At 36.1% G+C, this 11,990-nt stretch overlaps 1 long non-coding RNA gene across 1 annotated transcript; it reads left to right on the top strand.

Moving 5' to 3' along the window:
* The first annotated feature begins 49 nt into the window (after window positions 1-49).
* On the top strand, window positions 50-6,628 carry LOC117465636 (uncharacterized). Its single transcript, XR_004554204.1, has 3 exons — window positions 50-300; window positions 4,387-4,471; window positions 6,572-6,628. It is a non-coding gene; the product is annotated as an uncharacterized lncRNA (long non-coding RNA).
* Window positions 6,629-11,990: the final 5,362 nt, after the last annotated feature.

Below are 11,990 nucleotides of genomic sequence, written 5' to 3' on the forward strand. Positions count from 1 at the left end.
AGGTGGTGATGGAGCGTATTGGTGCCATATAGACCGTATGCCCCCAGCACAGACCCGGTTCCGGTTAAACGATGGGATTGTGACGTCACAGGGATAACCAAACATAGACTTAAATTAAAGTTGGTTGAAATTCACTACGCTTTTAAAGTGAAACCAAAGTACACTCATAGACAGTTAAAATAACACGAACAAATGTTTGTTTGAAAAAAGTTAATGGAAAAGAAAAGCCATGCCATTCATTCAGTTTATGTTGACGCTGACGTGTGCCCTGGCAGTTATTCAAGCCACCTGTTCAACCAGGTAACGGTATACAGTCACATTTGACTGCTCAAAATAATACAAACAATTGCTTGTTAACTTTGGATATGTAGATGATTTCTTTGTTTACAAGATACAGGACTAAGATGCCTCTAGTTAGCACCATGTGTTGTCTGGCTATCTTTTGTAAGCTATTTGTGTTTTATGTGAAGGCTACTTTTGTATCTCCCTGACAACGATTACGAAACGCACTTCAACTATTTGGTTCCCTTTACCAAGAAGTGGGTTTAATATTTTCAGTTGGCAGTAATAATATATTTTGGTGCTAACACTATATCAGAATTATGATATCCTTATTTTGAGAGGCTTACCATTCCCTCAGTGCTGTACTAATTCATAGTCCAACCCAGTCTCACGGCATTTCGTGTTCACCAACACGATTTTTAATCTATTGATTCGTGTTCACCATCACGATTTGCCCCTTTTTTCCGTGTTGCACAGCACGATTTTAAAAGCAATGTATTTCTACTGGTAACGTGTTTCGTGCCTGCAGCACGTCTTTTTCTCCGGTCGGGTCGTGGAAGACCGGAAGCTGTGTGGTTCATAAAAACATGTTCTTACTCAATATCAAGCCACAATTATTGCTTTTATTTTAAATCGTATAATTTCGGACTTTTGTTGCCGTCTGTGAGGAAAATAAATGGGGCTCAGAGCCTCAGGATACTGAAATCTGTATTTTTAAATATTTTTTTCCTTCTAATTTGTTATTCTTTTCAAAATAACACACTGTTATTTACTCACCAATAACACACAATTATCCTTGCTTTTATTTATTGGTTTAATTCCATAATCTCGGGCTTTTTTGGTGTCCGTCAGGAACTGAATTTCAAAATAAAAATAACCGGAAACAGACGTAAGCCTATAAGGGACATTTCGAGCATCATTGCGATTGTCAACATTTCTGAGTTTAGGATGGCCGAAGACACTACACTACCCATAATCCCCAGCTATCGTTTAGGACTACAGTTCCCGTAAGGTTACGCAGAGCGTCAAACAGCTGTGTGAAATGGAACGAAACCACGCCAGACTATCCAAAACTGGAATCGAACACCCCTCCAGAACTACACATGCTGGCTATTGTGTTTCGCAAAATGTTCTATGGGACGTCTCTACTGAACGTTTTCGTTTTTCCCAAAATTAGAAGTTGCCATTATTAAACACATTGGTGTTATCAAATGTAAAACATATAATTAATAAATGGGTGAAAATCACTTGTGTCCATAATGCGCAGCATTATATTAATGCCGTATACCCACATGACAGCTCATTGCTACTTTGTAATTCTACTCCACTACAATTCAGAGGTTAACCTGGTATTTTTACTCCACTGCATTTATTTGAGTTAGTTTGCAGATTCTGATTAATTATGTGAAATATAAACAACCCTTAAATCAGACTTTAGTTACACCTGAGTAAAACGCAGGTACGGTCATTGTCAAGTGCCAACAATCAGGAGAGTTATTTGATAGTTGGTGCTTGAGAAGATTAAACATGTATCTGCAATTGACATGAATGGAAACAAGTAATAAAGTATATTCATTACTCGTTATTCTCTACTAATAGTTCATTAAAGACTGTATATTATGGCTATTTTGCACATCCCTTTCAAGATTTTCAAAGGTTTATTGACATATCATACACAACTACGGTGTAGTTATGCAATGAATGAAAAACTTGGGTCACAGGTTCCTCAACAGTGCATTACAAGACATCTATCAATATGTGTGTACCTCCACCATTAAACTGTCATATTCTGCACATTTCTTATTCTATCTACATACATAAGAGTATAATTAATGTGTATAATATCAGTTAAAATAAGTGCTTCAACATAGTTAACATTGCAGGAAAGCAATATATTAGACGTTAATTACTTTGTCAGGCTTAATATTTAATGTTTAAATAAAGGTTAATCCGTTTTTCTGTTTTGCACCTCCTCCTATTAATATCTGTGTACATCCTGCACTAAACTGTTTTATTGTAGAGATCACTTATAGTATCTTCTTGATTTTTGATATTCTATATTTCTATATTTATACTTTCCCCCTATGAAAGTATGTACTCTTAATATTTTTGTAATCAAATATAACACATAAAAACAATAATTCAATAACGTGCTTTAACCACTAGGAGGTGCACACAAGGTGCACACAGCCATAATAACTGTGTATTATTAGTGTGTATGTACAACATCTGAAGATGTATAGTTTTATGCATGCTTTCACATCATTTTACAGCATATTGCTATACTATTTCAGACTCAGTATTTACATTCTTACATTCAAAGAAAATCAGTAATATCTTTGAAAACTACAGTCCTTTTCTATCAGCTGTGCACCGTTATGGTGTAAATATAACCTATCTATGAATTAGATCAAATGTAAAAGTCAGCCGAATTAGTGTTGATACTGCAAGGAGACGTATTGTGTGAAGAGAAATTGAAGATGTTGTTTAATTGTTCATATATTTATGATCCACGTCAAGTATTCAGTTTCGGCGCCATTTCTTCCAGTTTTTCCAAAGGTCTTCTCATCAGGGCTCTCTAAATAAAGAACTACGGCAGATCTGTAATATGTAATGCAGCCGAACCGTGTATTACAATGCCGTTATGTGATGACTTTCAAAGAGAAAAGCAAGAGCACTCGGAATTAAGTATTATTTTATACTTTTAAAATGTTTTCCGGATTTCATATAATATAAACACCAAATCCCAGCATGCATTGCGGCTAACACATCCAATCAGCGAGCTTAAAACCATAGCTGAGGATCTTGGGTAATCGCTCGAAATGCCTACGTCTGTTTCCGGTTATATTTATTTTGAAATTCAGTTCCTGACGGACGCCAAAAAAGCAAGAGATTATAGAATTAAACCAATAAATAAAAGCAAGGATAATTGTGTGTTATTGGTGAGTAAATAACAGTGTGTTATTTTGAAAAGAATAACAAATTAGAAGGAAAAAAAGATTTAAAAAATACAGATTTCAGTATCCTGAGGCTCTGAGCCCCATTTATTTTCCTCACAGACGACAACAAAAGTCCGAAACTATACGATTTAAAATAAAAGCAATAATTGTGGCTTGATATTGAGTAAGAACATGTTTTTATGAACCACACAGCTTCCGGTCTTCCACGACCCGACCGGAGAAAAAGACGTGCTGCAGCCTGCAGGCACGAAACACATTACCAGTAGAAATACATGGCTTTTAAAATCGTGCTGTGCAACACGAAAAAAAGGGGCAAATCGTGATGGTGAACACGAATCAATAGATTAAAAATCGTGTTGGTGAACACGAAATGCCGTGAGACTGGGTTGAATAGTCAGCTTCTACTGACTATTAAGTACCCTCAGTGATCTTGGTTTAGTTGGCTAGTCTTCAAAATACAATTACATTCTTCTGTTGCTATGTTTTTTCACCTACCTCAACTGGCTTTTTGGCCGGCCTTGGCTTTTGAAAAAAAATTATATATATATAGTTAAAATAAATCAATTTTTTAGGTTGATAATAATGATTTTAGGTTTATATTGTGTTGTTATTTTTAATCCCAGTGAATAGGCATTTTTATTAGAGCTTTTCCTCAAACGCTTGCATACATTTTCCTAGGCCTACGCCTGTTTTAAAATGGTTCTTCAGTTTGTTTAGCTTCTTTGATTAAAAGCCTAAAATGATTATCAGACTAGTTATCGAATTATTTGTATTCTGATCGAGTAATTTACTAATAGTTTCAGTTCTATTTTCATGAAAAGAGCAGAGCCTAACAGAAATAAAATTATCGTTAATTTAAGAATGAGGTTGTTACCATCCTGATGGCGGTAATTCTCGATCAAGACTTTTGCGATCAAGAAAAATTGTTTTATGTCCGTTGATTTGAGCCCTTTGCTGTGTGTTGTATAAATTATATTACTGCTAAAAACAAATGAAATTATTTTTTACTTAATCACAATAACAGCCACACATGTATGTACATATAAAACCATGTTAACAGGACTAGTTTTTTTCAGATTAGGTGCCAGCTGACATGCAACATCAAATTCTGAACAGTTTCTTACCTGGGTGTCTTCTTCCTCAGCACTTGGAGGAAACCCAGCCGAATTGTCAACATTAGTACGAGTACCAATCCACTGATGGGGAAAAATTATAAGCCACGCTTTATGGTGAGTACATTACATAGTTAATCAAAAATATCTGAAGTTTACATTTTTCTATGTTAACACTTTGTCTCTGAATTGGTCTCCAAGTCATAATTTTGTCTGTTGCACTTTAATATCTTAAATAAAACAGTCAGATATTTAATTGTTATTGTACTTCATGATTACATACCTCTGCATTTGGATCAATTGGTCTGGTTTTATTTACCTGAAATAGAAAGGCATTGCACTTAAATAGGAAGTAAAGTGTAACTGCAGGAATAATACAAATTGAGACACTAGATAACCCTAAAAATATATGTTTAATTGTGTTCTGCAACAAATACAGAATCATTTAAGCTGTTACACTTCAGTAGAACAATATGTGTTTTATAAAGATAACGTGTATCTTAACCATTGATGTAATTCAGATTATAACATTAAGAATTAATGAAGTGAAATGTTTGAAAATCAAGTTATCAGTGAAAATCTATAGGTGTTCAGTCCAGAGACATTTTCTGTGGGCTCAATATAGTTCCTATTTAGTGGCAGCCCAAACCAGAACCTTTCTTTGAATTGAAGATCAAATGTTATCCAAGTCATTCAAACTGTCAAAAGCAGGTGATCCTATTACCACGAACATTTGACTCTCCCATTGTAGAGTTGATTGTGGTGTTAAAGCCAGCAGGACTTCGCATCGGTGTTTGACTTCCTGGTGGCCACTGGAAATGTGATTTTAGAATGATTAGAGTGTTTGCTTGGTATCTGGTTGACAGTTTATTTGCAAAGAAAAAAAATTGACATTTGATAAAAAAAATATATAAAATATTAAAATAAATAGTATCAGTATCAGTATCAGTCTGTCATTCTCTTCTGATTTTTTTTAAAAACTATGGAAATTAAAAGTTTTCTAGTTTAATCTAATCTAAGTTTTTTTTATCAAAATTAAGGTTGCAATAACTATGGAAGCAAATAAATGCCATTTAGGATTTGTCTTATTACCGGATACAAACATTGTGACATCTAAATATCACATAATTTATGCTATGAAAAACAATTTTTACAAAGAAAACAATGTGTCATGTTTAATAATTCAGCGTTGTAAATTGTAAGTACTAGACAATTTATATTCAAATTTTTGCTTCGTTATTTTCTACCATTCAAGTACATTTAAATTACCATAACGATATCAAAAAAGGAACATTAGCTGTACATTTCATCAATTAGTTGTTTCCTTTTTCAGTATATTCTCCGATCTTACCACAGCAGATTTAGTCAATTCTGCTAGAATAAATCAAAATTAAAGTTTAAAATAATTTGGAGTTTCGAAAATTAGAGGAAAATCAGCAGTTTTACCTTTGTAGCAGATGATACTGTGAGAACGAATCCTAGAAAACACAGCAATGTGAGCCCTCTCATGTTGAATGTAGGTTAGCCTCCTGTCCATACCATACAGTCAATGGTCGGCGCATAACCCAACTTTATAGTATCCATGTCAGTAGGTGGAGTTTGTTTCAGTTTTTGCATGCACAAGTGTTTTGTGTTTCACTTGTAGCTTAACTTCAAAGTCCATTTTACTCATATATCAGCCCTTTTAAGGACACTAACATTTGATTTAAAAAGTGTATTTATCGCTCATCCCATGGAAAATGGTGACATTACTTTATCCACAAAGTCTACCCACCATAAATTACTCTTCTTTTGTTACCCTGCTCATCTTCACTTATCACCTATTTGGATTAGAAAAAACCATAATCCAAGGACATAACAATGTTTAGATAGTAAGGACTTTGACATTACATTTCAAACATTGCAGCTACAAGATCAATAAGTCAGCCCACTTCATGTTGTAAAGCGAGTTTAGAGCTTTTTAGCAAATGAGAATTTATATACAGAAAGTTCTAAAATAAAACATAGAATTGTTGTTTGGAGTTGGTTTCCTCCACTTTTATGATCACCAGACTTACCCTTGTATATTTGAATGTATATATTTGTATATATATATATATTATTTAGACATTAATTTCTGAATTAAATTTTTTTCATTGTTTTTAGAAATGTTCAGTGATGATTGTAGGTGAACAAGAAATGGAAAAACCCTGAGATTGACTCTAATATATTTTACAGAATTACTTGAGAACAGGTGGTGGTAATGTGCCAGCAAAAGCAGTAAAGAAGAACAAGGTAGGAATTACAAATATTTATATCGGCTTTTGAAATATTTTATTAGGAAGGACATTTTTGGGGGGATTTTATGGATAACAAGGATATACATGATGCATTTGGTGAGTAACAGCTTCTTCTCCAAATGGAAGCAATATAAGTTAAAATACGTCAAGTTAATATTTAATACAATAACAGTTTTGTTTTTTTGTGACCAACTTTTTATGTTTTTTGTTTTGTTGTTTGCCCTCACAGAGGGACTTACAGTTGCAAGAAAAAGTATGTGAACCCTTTGGATTCTCCACAAATTGCGTGTGTTCCTTCCAAACAACTCAACGTTGGTTTCATCTGTCCACAGAATATTTTGCCAGTAGTGCTGTGGAACATCCAGGTGCTCTTTTGCAAACTTCAAACGTGCAGCAATGTTTTTTCTGGACAGCAGTGGCTTCCTCCGTGGTGTCCTCCCATGAACTCCATTCTTGTTCAGTGTTTTACGTATCGTAGATTCGTCAACAGAGATGTTAGCATGTGCCAGAGATTTCTTTAAGTCTCTAGCTGACACTCTAGGATTCTTCTTCACCTCATTGAGCATTCTGCGCTGTGCTCTTGCAGTCATCTTTACAGGACGGCCACTCCTAGGGAGAGTAGCAACAGTGCTGGACTTTCTCCATTTATAGACAATTTGTCTTACCGAACATCAAGGCTTTTAGAGATACTTTTGTAACCCTTTCCAGCTTTATGCAAGTCAACAATTCTTAATCGTAGGTCTTCTGAGAGCTCTTCTGTGCGAGGCATGGTTCACATCTGGCAATTCTTCTTAAGAATAGCAAATTCAAAACTGGTGTGTATTTTTTATAGGGCAGGGCAGCTTTAACCAACACCTCCAATCTCGTCTCATTGATTGGACTCCAGGTTGGCTGACTCCTGACTCCAATTAGCTCTTGGAGAAGTCTTTAGCCTAGGGGTTCACATACTTTTTCCACCCTGCACTGTGAATGTTTACATGGTGTGTTCAATAAAAACATGAAAACATATAATTGTTTGTGTGGTATTAGTTTGAGCAGACTGTGTTTGTCTGTTGTTGTGACTTAGATGAAGATCAGAACACATTTTATGACCAACTTATGCAGAAATCCAGGTAATTCCAAAGGGTTCACATACTTTTTCTTGCAACTGTATATACACAGATACAAATTATATAGACAATACAAACAAATAAAAAAACATATAGGGAATCCCTTTCCCATGCCACCCCGTCCCTCCCCCTTCACACCCATCTTGCCATTTCACGGAAAATCCTACCTGATGTTTGTTAGCAATCGTCTGAGTTCATCTATCTATTCAATGTCAATCAATCAATGTTTATTTATATAGCCCAATATCACAAATGTTACATTTGTCTCAGTGGTCTTCACAGTTTGTACAGAATATCAGTATGACAATACGACACCCTCTGACCCTCACATCGTACAAGGAAAAACTTCCGAAGAAAACCCACAGTTTAAAGGGAAAAATGGGAGAAACCTCAGGGAGAGCAACAGAGGAGGGATCCCTCTCCCAGGACGGACAGACGTGCAATAGATGCCGTGTGTAAATTGAAAAGATAATACATTTGCGACATAGGTAATCCAAATGTTTGGAAATGCATGTGTGTATAATAGGAAGATGAATCCACGAGGATATCCATCCAGGACCGATGATCCAGGACCACAGCCACGACTCGCGATCCAGGGCTCGCGATCCAGGACACAGGACCGCAGGATCATCCATGACTCCGGATCCCAGCGTATATAGACAACAAAAAGAAAGACATTTGGGGAAGCTGGGTTAATCGGAACATGAGAGTACACAGGTATAGACAGAGCGATTATTATATTTTATATATTATTTATATTATAGCATAACAATTTATCCACATAATATATGTACAATCATAATTTACATGAATGATATTACCAGATCAGCAGCTCTTTGAATAGCCTCTAATCCAGGACATGGTTAAACATGGTTAAACCGTACACCCCAGCACGTGCACTCCGCTCTGCATCAACAAAACGGCTCGCTGTGAAGGGGACCCAAGTTCCCATCAGCAAAAACACGTGGGTTTGCTATCCTGGCTCCAAAATGGTGGAATGAGCTCCCCATTGACATCAGGACAGCAGATAGCTTACACACCTTCCGGCGCAGACTGAAAACTCATCTCTTTCGACTCGACTTCGAGCGATAGAACTATTAACAAAGCACTTATATACTAATAAAGGACTGGCTTACCTAAAACCAATTGAGTAGCACTTGAAATGTTTTTGCTCTATGAAGCCTGATGTACTTATATGATTCTGTTTTCTTCAAGTTTGTATTTTGTTGGTCGAACGCACTTATTGTAAGTCGCTTTGGATAAAAGCGTCAGCTAAATGCGATGTAATGTAATGTTTCCCCCTTAGCCTTATTAGCAGAAGCGATTGATAGCTCTGAGATTAGTAGGTCATGGAAGGATGATATCCATTGCTTAATAAATAAAGTATGTGGGGGTTTCCATCGTATTACAATTATTTCTTTGGCTGCTGTTAGACCAGCTAAAAGCACCCTTTTCTGATGTTTCTGTAGGTCAAGAGAAGAATCATCATTCAACAATACAATATTTGGGAGACAGGGTATGTGAACTCCAATAATCTCAGATACAATGTCAATAACTTGTTTCCAGAATGTTCATGCAGTACATTAATAAACCATGTGTACATATGTGCCAATAGTCTTTTGGTTACAGAGAAGGCATATGGGGCTTGGAATCATCCTTAATTGACAGCATTTTCTGGTTGACAGGTAATATCTGTGTATCATTTTATACTGTATCAATTGGTGATTGTGGTTACGCGATGTTAAGGAGATATTATTCCATATTCTCTTCCAATCAATAGTCTGCGTGTCATTTTTTAGATCTGCGTTCCATACTGCAGAGATGCCAATATATCCGGTTAATTTATCTTGCAGCTTTTTATATATATATATGAAGTAGTGCCGCTCACACTGTTTGAACTTAATATGACCTTAACTAATTGATGTGTTGGCAGAGGTTGATTCTAAGGAACTCCATATGTGCACATGGCAGTACGTAGTTGCAAATAGAAAAAGAAAGAGAAGCCAGGCCCATTATACGTGTCTTTCAATTATTGGAAGGACATCAAGCCGTTGTCGTTGGTTATGTCAGAAAGATAATGTATTCCTTGGGTTTGCCATTGTGGGAATTGGATTGCTTTTTTTCCAATACGTAGTAACAGGTTATGAAAAATGGGTATGTTATTATGCCAATCTATAGACCAATTGCACAATTTCTCTACATGTTTCCACACTTTGATAGCTTGGCCAATAATTAGTCCAAATGTTTGCATACAGTCATATGGCGACATGGCAGAAAATAAGACATCACCAAGTTTAAGGGGATAGACTATACTTCTTTCATTTGTAATCCAAGGTACGTTGGTGCTTTCATCAATCCAGTTTTTCAAGGCTCGAAGCGTGAAGGAATAATAATAGAGCTCGAGATTGGGAACATTAAGGCCTCCACTGTTTTTGTCATATTGTAGAACTTTGTATCTGATTCTTGGGTATTGGTTTTTCCAAATATATTTTGAAATCCTATTCTGAAGTTAGTCCCAAAAACCGTCTGGTGGAGATAAAGGTAACATACTAGCTAAGAAATTGACTCTTGGTAGTGTGAAGGAAAGTTCTGATCAGCAATATGAATGGAAGAAATAGAAGACTGGAGTCCACTTTACATCAAACATCGGAGTTTATTGAGAGTCTACGGCCGGAGCATTGGCAAGGTTTCCACACGACTTCCTCATGTAAATCCCAAGCCAACACTGAGGATTACACAGAACACAGCGCAATTCTACACGGAGAATATAGGAGTGGCCTATATTCGCGCTCTTTCTATCCTAATCGATATCACACATGTCAAGGACAAAGAAAGTCTGTTAAAGTCATCTGCGCGCATGGTCCACACTCCCCCAAAGGAAGGCAGGGCCTTTGACCTGTGCCCTGCTCTAAGTTGCAGGCAGGACACATAGGAAAACACTAAAATTCTCCCCTGCACAGATATCATTAAAAATATTCTCTAACAGGTAGAACATTCATCTTTATGATTGGAATTCGTCCTGCTAAAGAATTTGTTATATTAATCCACTTTTTTAGGTCATCTTTAATTGTTGTATTGTTGTTACATTCTTTTGTAGTTCTTTGCTATTGTGTCTAATGAGGCATATATATCGATTCCCAAATATTTAAAGTGTTGGACGATCTGCAATTCTGTATTTAGGTTTAGTTCAGCCATGGCACTATTGAGGGGTAAAATACATGATTTATTCAAATTGATCTTGCAACCAGATATTGAACTAAATTGGGTAAAGATATTTAACAGTTTAGGAAGCGTAGTTGGTACCTCGTCTAAGTACAGTTGTAGATCATCCGCATATCACGAAATGTTGTGGTCTGTGTCTTTTACAACTATCTGTTTTACTTCTTTGGATAGTCTTATTTTCTGTGCAAGCGGTTCTAGAGAAATTGCAAACAGAAGCGCGGAGACAGGGCAACCTTGCCGTGTGCCACGTAGAATTGGAAATCAAGGTGACCACTGATTGCCTGTTAGAACCATAGCACTTGGATTATTATATAGGATCTTCAACATAATCATACATTTTTCCCCAAAACCCATTCTTTGCATTGTATGCCACAAAAATGGCCATTCTAGCCTGTCAAAAGCTTTTTCAGCATCAACTGATAATACGGCGCAAAGGCGATGTTATGTCTGCTGCAAAATTAATAACATGCAATAGTCTCCTGATATTATCTGATGAGAATCAGTTTTTCATAAAGCCTGTTTGGTCATAATGAACTAATGTTGGAAGGACTTTCTCCAATCATCGAGCTATTACTTTGGCATAAAGTTTTATTTCTGAATTTATAAGTGATATTGGTCTAAAACTTGTGCATAAGTTTGGGTCTTTCCCTTCTTGTGTATGAGAGAAATTATAGCTGTATTGATATCCTTTTGGAAATATCCTTCTTTGAGTGCTACATGAATCATTTCCAATAATATTGGTCCTAAATCAGGCCAAAACTGGCAATATAATTCCGGAGGGATACCATCTATACCAGGGAATTTGCCAAGGTTCATGTCTTCCAATGCTTCAGATAATTCTTTAAGTGTTATTTCACAATCTAAGCGATCAATATCCCCAGGGGATAGATGTAGTAAATTCAGATCCACAAAGAAATGTTCTAACTCTGCCTTTGATGTCTGTACTTGAGACGTATATAAATGTTTATCGAACTGTTCAAATTCAAGATTAATACGGACTGGAACATAAAGGACAATGCCATCATT

This window comes from Pseudochaenichthys georgianus, chromosome 20 (genome assembly GCF_902827115.2).
Source record: "Pseudochaenichthys georgianus chromosome 20, fPseGeo1.2, whole genome shotgun sequence".
Lineage (NCBI taxonomy): Eukaryota > Metazoa > Chordata > Actinopteri > Perciformes > Channichthyidae > Pseudochaenichthys > Pseudochaenichthys georgianus.